Here is a 12,439-nt window from a genome sequence, read left to right on the forward strand (position 1 = left end):
GTTACTGCTTCAGGGCCCACCTACGAAATATAGCCAAATAGAAATCTTAACCCAAAAGACAATGTCTTATCCTTCATTTAAGGGAAAAAACCACAGGTAGATATTTGTTGTGGTAGGCTGTGTGTAGGAGTCTCCAGCAGAGCAAAAACAAACGGCAGCGCAACAGAAACTCGAGGCTGATGTCCAAGGCAATCTCTCAGAAGGCAAAGAAGCACTTGACACAAAAGTTAGGTTCCATCACCAAGATATACGCGTATTATTTACAAGGATATTTACCATAACATGGTCCGGCATACAGCAACACACATATCACGTAGGAACATCCTGATTCCTACACATCCTAACACCCAACACGCTCACCGTTGATCGTTTGTCCGAAGCCTTGTTTTATGCACAAGGCACACCCACAATCAGCTGCACAGAGTCAGCAATCAGGAACAGCTGCTATTTGTTACTTGCTACAAACAGACTATTCACCATAGCGTTTGTCACATTCCCTCCTGTGCACAGGACCTGAGTGATTTCCTGGGTTCAGACCTCAACAATATTTTATGCAAGAAGCGCCAGTGGTCTATAAGGCAGTGGTGTGTAAGGCAAACAACTGGACCACTTCCATCAGGGCTGCCAGCAGTGTTGGCAAAGAACTGGCAGGAAAGTCACACCCTTTACAAACATGAAGAATACTTTCAATGTATACATTTCTCTACAGACCAGAAAGTATATTTTCACATTTAGATGTCGTACATGTTGTCTATGTGTGTCCTGCTTCAGAAATATTTAAACATTCAGCATTCTAAAATGTATTACATGCTGGCAAAATAATTCTATACAGGCACCCCCTGTATCCACAGATCTGGTATCTGTGAATTCAGTTACCCAAGGATCTGGGGCCCCTTGCACCCCTGCGCCCTTTACTGTACCTTTGTTTTTGTTTAGTACTGCTCGAAGCAGGGTGTTTGTTTGTTAAAGCAAGAAAGGAACAATCTTACTTCACAGAAAAACATGACTGCAGGCAACCAGCCTGCATGCAAGGGGGACACAAACTGAATATTAAAAAGAAGCAGGACGGTTCCTGCTGTTAATGTTCAGTTACTCTCCTCCTTGATTACTAACTGGTAGTTGTGACTGAGGAGGGTATTTGCCCAGATTTGACTGAGAGACCAGCTGTGACTGTACCTTACAGCCCAATCCTATGCTGCCTGTTGCCAAATGAGCAAAGGTGACAAACTGGCTACCACTGCATCCTATGGGTTTCTTTGGAAGAAGGGAACATTCATTTCCCCCCTAAGTAACAGCCCAGGCCCTACAATGGGTCTCCTTGAGTCTGTGCTGGCTGTTTGGCTGATGCAGACTGGAGGAGCTCCATGTTGGCCTTTTCAGCCTGACGTGGCGCATAGGATCCTGCCAGTCCCACTCCCTCTTGTCCTGCTTCCTCCCCCTCCCCTCCCCTGCACCAGAAGTACTCACTGTTAGCCAGCACTGCAAGAGCACCAGCCAGCCCTCCACATGGTGCTGAGGCTTAGTGTCAACTGGTGCTGGCCCAGTGCCAGCAGCCCCTCCTCTCCTGATGCCATGGACATGCCTTAAGGCACGTTTGCGACCCCCAGTGCCAGTGCCTGCGCTAATGGAGTTCAGGATTGGGCCCTTAGTCACTTGGATCTGGCCATGGTAGCAATCTCAATTGGACTACTGTAATGCACTCTACATGGGACTGCCCCTGAAAATGGTTCAGAAACTGTAATTAGTGCAGAATGTGATGGCATTAATTTGTGTTTGCCAGAGTTTGGTGGTTCAATTCTTTTGGGTCACTGCTCCAGTATCTACACTGGCTGCAGATTCTTTATGGCCCTAATTCAAGGGGCTGGTGTTAACCTTTAAAGCCCTATACAATTTGGGACTGACAAAGCTTAGGGACCACCTACTTCTGGATAGTCTAGCCCAGTGGTTCTCACATGTTTAGCAATGGGACCCACTTTTTTTAGAAAAAAAATCTGTCAAGACCCACTGAAGTGATCTCATGACTGGAAGTGACATCTTTTTTAACAGTCCTAGGCTGCAATCCGACCTACACTTACCCAGGAATAAGTCCCATTTACTATCATTGTTAAAAGTATATACATAGTAGCCTGTTAAAAGTATAGAGCTGTAACATTTCCCCAGATGCAGTCACATACCATGATAGCATCAAATCTAATATATTAAAAATAAAATATTGAAATGAATGGGGACCCACCGGAAATTGGCTCACGACCCACTTAGTGGGTTCCAACCCACAATTTGAGAAACACTGATCTAGCCTGTTCCTTTAGATCAGCTATTTTCAACCAGTGTGCTGTGAATGGTCTGCAGGTGTGCTGCAGGAATTTGGGAGACAGTCATTTACTAGTAAAGCCATTGAGGGATATTAGCCCCGCACCAGCAGCATGCTTTGCTGCTTTGCGTCATGCTTGCAATAGTGTGTGCTGGCGGTGGGCCAGCACGTGTCACATAGGATTCAGCCCCTAGTGAGTTTATGGCAGCGGTGAGATTAAACTAGGCAAGTCATCATTAGCTCAGTCTCTTAGCCACTCATAAAAAGAAAAACTGTCCCCACACATGCAAACACCCCCTCAGACTGATGAAGCACATTCAGTGCCCCCTAGGAGCCATGGAATGCTGTGGTGTCGGTTGGAAGAAAGCAAAAGACTAGCAGAGAGAGGGAGGTGGCCTGCTTGAGTCAACAGGGCATTAGGGTTGGGGAGCTGCATCATTTGCTGCAGGTCCCTGTGATCTCTAATTTCTAATAAAGGCAAGTTATATTTTCCTAGGCAAATAAGTACTGTTGGCAGATAAATTCCTTGAGGTAAGGAGATATGGCAGGCTTCACCTCCCTCTCCTTCTTGCTTACCTGGTCTTCTTGCTGGGTATTCAAGAAGGAGAAGAAGGCAAAGTCAAGCAATCTTTTACTGATCATGCATGAAAGCAGTGAGCAGTTGGAAGGTGTGAGTCACTCTTTCTCGGTTTGCCATTCCCCAGAAACTCACTACTCAAAGTGGCCACTTCAGTCAGCCTCATGACTGGGCCAACCATGGCCGTAAGACTGACTTTATAACTTAAGAGTACAAATGTCCTGCATGCATTTGTACATGTATTTCTCAAACTGGAAGCCTCCAGTTTGTTTTGTTTTTGTAAACTGAGATCAGCACTCCTAGCGATTAACATAATTCACTAAGCCAAAGGAAATGGAACAGCACAATCACTGGACTGCAACGAATGTGTCAAGTCATTTTCATAGTTTAATGGTCTGCAACTAGATAACAATGTTTGGTCTCTAGTGATGTAGATTAGAGGTGAATCAGTGACCTATAAAGGTGAAAAGAAAAGCAACCTACTCCAGGCTTCAGATTTCTCATGCTTGAAGAGTCCCATTCCACTCTCAGTACTGCACTGAATAGGGTCTCTGCCTCACCCACAAGAAGAAAACTCTGGCTAATTTGCTTGTTCTGATTAACTTAAATAGATGCAAATTAAAAAAATTGTACAAGTGACAACTTCATATAGAAGCCAGAAGTATTATTTGTGAAGTGCCTGGATCTTTATTTTAACAATTGGGGAAAAAAATTATGACAACTATCTCTCAAATACATACTCTTAAAGGTTGACTGTTGGTATTACTGCATTTTTCCCCCCACACATCTTACAAAGTAGCAAACATTACATGAAATTTGTTCACACAGATATGAACTTTTTAAAAAGTCTGAGAACTTGCCTACTGAAAGTGTTTACTTTACAAAATACAAATATTATTTAACTCCTTTACAACTACTCTTTGAGCAAGGAGATAAATTGCTGGTTTTTCTTTGGAACCAGCTGCTTCTGCTGCAGAAAAACCAGGAGTTATAGGGCAAGGCCTAGTATTAAAATTCATTGCAAATATCCCAGAGAGATAGTAACTATCTTGGCATCTCTAGTTAGTTACCAAAAGCAAGACTCTTCTTGCTTCAAACTACTAGCCTGAATACAAACTGTCAGTCTTCCAGATTAACTGTGAATGTCAGCATAAAAAGTGTCCTAACATACTAAAGTAAGGTGGGAACGTGACAGCAAATGATTGAGGACAAGAAGCCACGGTGAGTGAGTACTAAAGACTGAGAGAAACAGTGAATCTGATAGGGATAAGGAATGAAAAAGCACTGATGGAGATCAGGATGATTTACTTCTAAAGAGGCCTGAGAAAAACACTACAGGTTCTGATAATGGAAGAGAGGAGATACAGATACCTCACAGGAAAATCACACAGAAAATTACTCAGTCGTGGTTTTATGGATATGACAGGCTTGGATAAAGGACAGCCTGGGAACTGATGACCAGATGTCATAACCACAAAAGGGGACAAGGCACCCCAAAATGTAGGACAGCCAAAATAAATATAGTACATGACAAAATAAAAGCTTAAAACACTTGTATATTTATTTCATGTGGTTAATTTAAACACTGTATGATTATTAAATTTAAAACTATATGTATATTACATATAATTTATTAATTACAAGAAGGCTGTGTGCTGCCTGCAGCAGCCCAGTCACATGAAAAAGTAGGACATTTAAGTTCTTTTTCAGGACACGAGGCTAAAAAAAGAGCATGTCCTGGAAAAAGAGGACATCTGGTCACCCTGCCTGGGAAGGACAGGCTTGTATAGAATCAAGTGTTGGGGCTCCACATCTCAGATTTTGTGGGGCTTCACATTTGAATTATATTACAGTTCAAAGCCCAGAGGCCCTGTCCTTTCCGTGCTGAGCAGATCTCATGACATGAATCTGTTGATTTTGGCATGTATTAAAGGAATGTTAATTCAGTTCTTACCTGTGGAGAATGTTGAAGCTGAGTGTAAAGGAGCAGGAGAAGCATGTTTAGTTCTCAGCAACTGAGATTCAGGGTGGTATCATGGTTAGATCATGGGCATGTGCTGCATCCTGCAGTTGGGTGGCAGTCATGGAGGCCTCCTCAAGGTAAGGGAATGTTCATTCCCTTACCTCGGACCTGCACTCCCCTTACCTCGGTGCTGGAAAGTTGGTTAGGATTGTGCCCTTAGTAGCAAATTTTATAAACCTGAAGCAGCACAAGAGCTATCCCTTAGTTATTAAGCTGATTAAACTCCAGAAGTCCAGTTTTTCTTGGTCAACACCATTAATAACGTAATTGTTAAGAATGATAAAGACTCATACCAAAGCTTTTTGGGTCTAGAGATCAACATTCAGAAGATGGAAGACTGTTATCTCAATAGCTAATGTCAGCTGCTGACCAGTACTTATCAGATGGGTGGGCTTTGCAAGAACTATTCACCTAGTGAAACCAAATAGGAAATAGAATTTCATGATAAAGCTTATAGTGGCAAATCATAGCATGTGATTGTGAACTTTTAGTTGAAAAGCGGTATAATAATAATAATAATAATAATAATAATGGGAATTGACCTTTACCCTTGCTAATTGGGTAAGAGGCACTTTTTCAAGTGGGTGCTCCTCTTTTACTTAGCAGGGGGAGAGTAACTGGCCCACCTCATCCCAGCAGTGTCTTTTCTAGAGGCTGTCTGCTGGTGTTGCATCTTTTTAGACTGTGAGCCCTTTTGGGACAGGGAGCCATTAGTTGTTTGTTTGATTTTCTCTGTAAACCGCTTTGTGAACTTTTGTTGAAAAGCGGTATATAAATACTGTTAATAATAATAATAATAATAATAATAATAATAATAATAATAATAATAATAATAATAATAATTTATACCAAATTTATCCAAAAAACAAAATTCCAAAAATAGGGATTAACTATCATTGTTTGTACTTTAGGCATGGAGGACAAATCAAGAGTCTGTTCTCTGAAATGTTGGAAGAATGTGGATGGATGTAGTCTCCACAGGCTAGCAGGCCTAAAGTTATTTATTGGTTAGCCTGCCAAATATGCTGTAATATATAAATCCTGGCATGACCACTGTCAGTGGGAGGTTGTTCTCAGCATTCTGTCCATGTTGCATATCGCAATCATCACTGCTGGTTCTAAATTTCAGGCAATTAAACAGGTTATTCTTTGTCCTCAGCTCATTCTGTGTCTTCTTAGTTTACCACAAGGAGCAGCCCAATCCTACCTAACTCTTCTTCAGCAATGCAGCCACACCAATGGCGCATGTACTATATCCTTGGGGGGGGGGAATCCCAGTGGCCTCTTCAAGGTAAGGGAACATTTGTTTCCTTACCTTGAGTTAAGCCTCTGCTTCCCCGATAGGTCTGCTTGAATTTATGCCAGACTTATTACTGGCACAGTTGTGAGAGAATCCAGGGAGTTAGATCAAGGCAGGAAGAGGAATAGGATTTCAGCAGAACTGCGCCACAATAACTGCTCCCTTTCAGAACACATCCCCCTCCTTGCCTAGTCCCCACCCAATTCCACCCACCCACTGCCCTCCACGCTAACTTACCAGTGCTGGGGCATTTTTGTAGGCCACTGTCATGCTGCCTCTCACTATTTCTAATGGCAATCTGGTTGCATGCGATAGTGTGACATGGTTTATAACACCAGAAAGGTCACTATGCCACTGGAACATGAGTTCTGATGGCACAGCTGCCTGACAGGATTGAGCCCTTAGACCGAGTTTTGCATTCCTCTGCCTCTTCAAAGGTGGCAAAGTTATGTGTCCATTCTGATTTGTTTAGGGTGTGAATGAAACACTAATAGACCAGCTGCTTATAAACTCTGATTGGTTTCATAAGAGATGCTAACACTATCTCTACTTACTCTAAAGAAAGTCTCACTGACTCCAGTGAGATTTGTGACTCACAAGTAAGTGTGCAGAAGACTGCAGTAGCCATTTTAATCTGGGAGGGTGGGCATATCAATCTCGGTGTAGAGGCCCTGTGCACAGATAACATCTGATGCAATTTGATTCCTCAGCTATATCACCTTACTCTCCACCATCTGTCCAAGGTGACTCTTGTTCTCCAGCCCATCCTATACATTCTCCTCCACAGTTTTCTTTATCTGCCAGGAAGCAAACTGTGCCACTAAAAACAGGACACATTGAACCTATGCTATGCCTTGCTTTGTTGTTTTTTTAACCTTGTAACAAAACAGCAGAAAACTCAGGAGCCATATGTGTGATCAGGCAACACCTCTCCATTCACTCTTTTTCCACAAGGATCTTCCAGTCCTCCTAATTCTTCCTCAGCATTCTCTTCCAGAAGACTGAGTTCTCCATCCTGACAAACTGAGGCAGAATAACTGACACCTATCATTATGTCAGAATTTTGTCAGACTAAAGATACATAATGAGAAAATATAAGAACGCTATATTTAAACCAAGTGTTCAGTCACTTTCAGTTTTTCATTCACTGCATAGACACAGGAAACGCTGAAACTGACACTTGTGACAATGGTCTCTCTCCAGTTTTCTCACTACTCTGCTTGGCATGATTGTCAATTCTATTCTTACAGTACTGTGTGGTTGTCAAAGGTGGTAATGTGCTGTGATTATTGCTCTATTGTAACTACAAACTGTAATAATAATCTTTTTTTTTTTTGTCAGCAACAGCTGCAGTTACACAAAACAGCATCCTTAGATAATATCATTCCTAAATTCCCCAGAATGTCAGTGAGGTGTAGTAGATATTTTGCCAAACATGGCTCCAGCAGACCTGAGTTCAAATCCCTTCTTAGCCATGAGGTGGACTGGACGGCCTTGAGAGTTGCTGTCTCTCAGCCTAATGTACTGTGGGCCTAATGTACTCAAAGGGCTGTGAGGAGAAAAGTGGGGGAGGGACTACGTTTGCTATCTTGAGCTCCTTGGAGAAAGAATAGGGTTAACAATAACAATCAACATTGGGACTTGTGACTCCTTAAAGATTAAGGGCGCAATCCTGTTTTGCACTGGAACAGGAAAGCCAGGAGGCTTGCACTGTATCCAGCGCAAGATAGGGCTGCAAAGTGGCTCAGTCGAAGATATGGGAAACTCTTCCCCTTACCCCCGGGTAAACCACTGCAGCCCTTATGGGTCTTCTCAGACTTACACCACCTCAGGAGGTGGCACAAGTCCGAGGAGAGCGGAGCGACTTGGAGCCATTCCATGCTGCTCAAGAATGGGGGTTGGGATCCAGCATAACAGCCAGATCCCAGCCCTGCCTTCCGCTCCCCTCCTGCCACTGGACTGTCCCTACATTGCCTTCACCTCAGCCAAGTGCTTAGGGCCAGTCCTTAGACTAGCACCCAGGCACCATCATTGGCTGCATTGGAGGTTTTAAAGCTCCAGTTGCATTATGCATAGGTCTTCAGCCTAAAAAAGAGGCGCCTGAGGGGGGACATGATTGAGACATACAAAATTATGCAGGGGATGGACAGAGTGGATAGGGAGATGCTCTTTACACTCTCACATAACACCAGAACCAGGGGACATCCACTAAAATTGAGTGTTGGGAGAGTTAGAACAGACAAAAGAAAATATTTCTTTACTCAGCGTGTGGTCTGTGGAACTCCTTGCCACAGGATGTGGTGATGGTTCTGGCCTGGACGCCTTTAAAAGGGGATTGGACAAGTTTCTGGAGGAAAAATCCATTATGGGTTACAAGCCATGATGTGTATGTACAACCTCCTGATTTTAGGAATGGGCTATGTCAGAATGCCAGATACAAGGGAGGGCACCAGGATGCAGGTCTCTTGTTATCTGGTGTGCTCCCTGGGGCATTTGGTGGGCCTCTGTGAGATACAGGAAGCTGGACTAGATGGGCCTATGGCCTGATCCAGTGGGGCTGTTCTTATGTTCTTATGTCTCTGCTGTGTGTCAATGGGAACACTCATTTTTCTAACTGAGGATCCCTTGGGATGGCCTCGATCAGCTCCCATTGGTTGTGGAAGGCTTGGAAGCAGTGCAGCCACTGGTGGCAGTGTGGTTGCGGTGTAGCATTGGACAGGCAGGGTGAACAGTTCCAGACAGTGGAAAACAAAATAACTTGTATCAAAATTGAAAAAGATGGTTCTTAAAGAGGAACCTGAATATAAACTGAATACTAACTCCCTTTCATGCAAGTTAAATTGATAAAATGGCATAATTATAGTTTGTCCATATGAGGGGGAAAAAATCTAAGACTCTCAGAATGTTTAATTCTCAAGAGAGGACAATCCCTCCCACAAATTTCAGAACAACTGTGAATTATGCCCTGTTCCACAAATTTTAATGCACAGCAGATGGTTGTACAGATATAGCTACATGTGTGTTGTGTTGGCAACCTTCAGTCTCGAAAGACTATGGTATCGCGCTCTGAAAGGTGGTTCTGGCACAGCGTCTAGTGTGGCTGAAAAGGCCAATTTGGGAGTGACAATCCCTTCCACACTGGGAGCAAGTGCAGTCTGTCCCTGGTCTGTCTCCCTGGCTATGGGCCTTCCTTCTTTGCCTCTTAGCCTCAGACTGTTGGCCAAGTGTCTCTTCAAACTGGGAAAGGCCATGCTGCACAGCCTGCCTCCAAGCGGGCCGCTCAGAGGCCAGGGTTTCCCACTTGTTGAGGTCCACTCCTAAGGCCTTCAGATCCCTCTTGCAGATGTCCTTGTATCGCAGCTGTGGTCTACCTGTAGGGTGCTTTCCTTGCACGAGTTCTCCATAGAGGAGATCCTTTGGGATCCGGCCATCATCCATTCTCACGACATAACTGAGCCAACACAGGCGTCTCTGTTTCAGCAGTGCATACATGCTAGGGATTCCAGCACGTTCCAGGACTGTGTTATTTGGAACTTTGTCCTGCCAGGTGATGCCGAGAATGCGTCGGAGGCTACATATAGCATATAGCTACATATATGCATCTTATACATACACATTCAGTAAATAGTTATTGGTGCTATCTACACATATTCCCCTCCCAAAAGAATTGATTGGAACTATCAAATGATATCACTGACCACATGGTGATCTATCCACAGTCCCAATCTAGCAGTGGCAACTGTATGCACAGCTCCAGCAGAAATCAAGCAAGTTGAATCAGCTATGCAGCTGTCTTTTATGCTTGGGTAACTCAGTGCAGAAGTGCATCCATGTGCAGAAACCAGAAGTAGGTGCTGATTACTATCACTGGATTTGCTTGGGATATATTGTACTATATGTAATGTACTAAAGCCCAAATAGTTTATACCCTGACACTACTGGCTTTAGTTATTGCCATTCAGACAGTAACCACTATGGCCACACTATTGAAAAAAAGAATCCATAGTAGGGTACTTCCCCCCCCTCTCTCTAACTACCTGTATCTCTTAGTCCCCCCCCTTTTTCAGGGGCAGGCTCTTCATAAAAACAATTACTGCAGCAGCTACTGCAAAATATTACACACAAAATACACAGTCCACATTTCTGTTCTGATATGATCTCTGTCCTGTTAAATCAAGGAGCCATATTGGCACTGCTTGCCAGGAAATCTCACCCATCATTACTCTTTAAATAGCACATCTTTGCACCCGTTTCTATATCTTCTCTCAATAATGTAGCGGGGGGGGGGGGCAAAATGATAAATACTACAGACACTGCAACATACCGTAAGTGGCCCTTCCCACTTGCTGTCAGAGTCATTCCAGGCAGTGACAGCAGTGTGCAGGCATCCACTGAACCAAATGGCATCTCCTATGTTGCTGCTGAGAATGGCTCCAACAGCAAGTGGGATGGGTTGTTTATGCTGTGTGTTGTGGTACTCACAGTACATACCATTTTGCCCCCCCCCAGCTACGCTGCTGCCTCCTCTGGGTCAGAAAGGCCAATAAGGTGAAGCATAAGAATCAAAGAGAATGTCATGCTGTTCTCTGTCTTCTGGTTTCCAACTGAGTTGTGCAAGAAGTGCACATGTGCAGAAATGTTGCCAGCAACTCATGGGGCCAGACCGACTATAACCCCATTACTAGAGATAAAAGCATTTCTGAGCTGGTTGCTGCTTACACCTCAGATATTTGTATGTACATGTTGGTTTTCTTTGATCTGTTAGCACAAAGATGAACTGATCTTTGGCAGACAAGGTTAAATAAGAATTATATTATTGGCCTTTTAAAAGCATAGTACACAGGAACTGAGGAATAAATGCTAGATTGTGATGGATTTTATCTCCCATCTTTTTAACATCTTGTGAATGTTGGTTGCTTTAGGGTTATTGGTGGTGGTTGCTGCAAATGCTTTAAATAAATTGAGCATCCAATCCATAGCGGCCAAGTCTATAACCCAATTAAATCTAAGAACTTGATTTTCAGTTGATTTAGTCCCATGGAAGTCAATAAAATTGGCTTAAATCCTACTACTACACCAGCGTAACTGACTTGTGAATCAGGGTAGAACTGTCACACACATACAAGGATCCCTAAGTAACCCAGTGATCTCTGTTAAAAGTTTATGTTCTTCTTTGGGGTGCTGATTACTACAACACAACTAGAGAGAAGGTTAGTGTTTAAATACTTAGCAAACATACTGAAGCATTTCTGTTTAAAGCTCCGAAAAGATTTTTTAGGAACTCTGTTGCTTGTTCACCAGTAATATAAACTGATGTTGATTGCTTTATTAAACTACTTATCAGACTAGGGACCCAATCCTAAGCTCACCGGCGGCACTCACTGACACAAACATGCCATAAGGCACATTTACGGGCCCTAGTGCTGGTACTCTACTGGGCTGTCGCTGGGCTAGCACCAGTGGAGCACTGAAGCTCTGCCACTTGGCGGTTGCACAGACTGCCAAGCAGCAGAGAAGTAGGTGGGGGTGTGGGGGGAGGTGGGGAGGAGGCGTTCCAGGGTGGGGGGAGGCAGAGGGATGGTGGCAAGTGGGTGGGGAGGAGGCGTTCTGGGGGAGGGAGCGGGGCAGGAGGGAGATGGGACTGTTGGAGCTTTGCTCCACCGGATCCAGAGCCTCTGTGTTGGGCTGGCCACCCGACATGGAGGCTGTTGATTCTATACTGACTTTTGGGTCCATGTAGAATCGAGTAGCCCCATTGTGGGGCTACTCAGTTTACCTGGGGGAAGGGGACAAAAATCCCCTTCTCCCAAGGAGGAAGCAGCAGCTGCCTGGAGTGCACTGGATGCAGCGGCTGCCATTTTTGGCGTTGCTCCAGCCCCACGTGCCGGGCAGCTCAGGTTTGGGCTGTAGGAAAACACCATCCTGAAACAAAGGATAAAATCAAAGAACTGGAACACAAAGCTTAAAAAACAAATCAACATAAAATGTAATGCAAGTGTGATAAAAAAAATAAGCGTTCAAAGAACTGGCAAATCAATTCATAAACCAGAGCTCATTAAATACCTCTTATAGGCTCTTACTACAATCCTAAGAGATTCAGTGGGCATTTTTAAAAGTGTGTTTCTGGACCTCAGTGTTGCAGGTATGTATTTCAATATTTAATATTGGGATAAATATTTGGGGAGGGTGCTGCTTCCTTCCATCCACTGAAATATTAGAGATCCTTTA

This window comes from Tiliqua scincoides, chromosome 4, assembly GCF_035046505.1.
Source record: "Tiliqua scincoides isolate rTilSci1 chromosome 4, rTilSci1.hap2, whole genome shotgun sequence".
Taxonomy (NCBI): Eukaryota; Metazoa; Chordata; class Lepidosauria; order Squamata; family Scincidae; genus Tiliqua; species Tiliqua scincoides.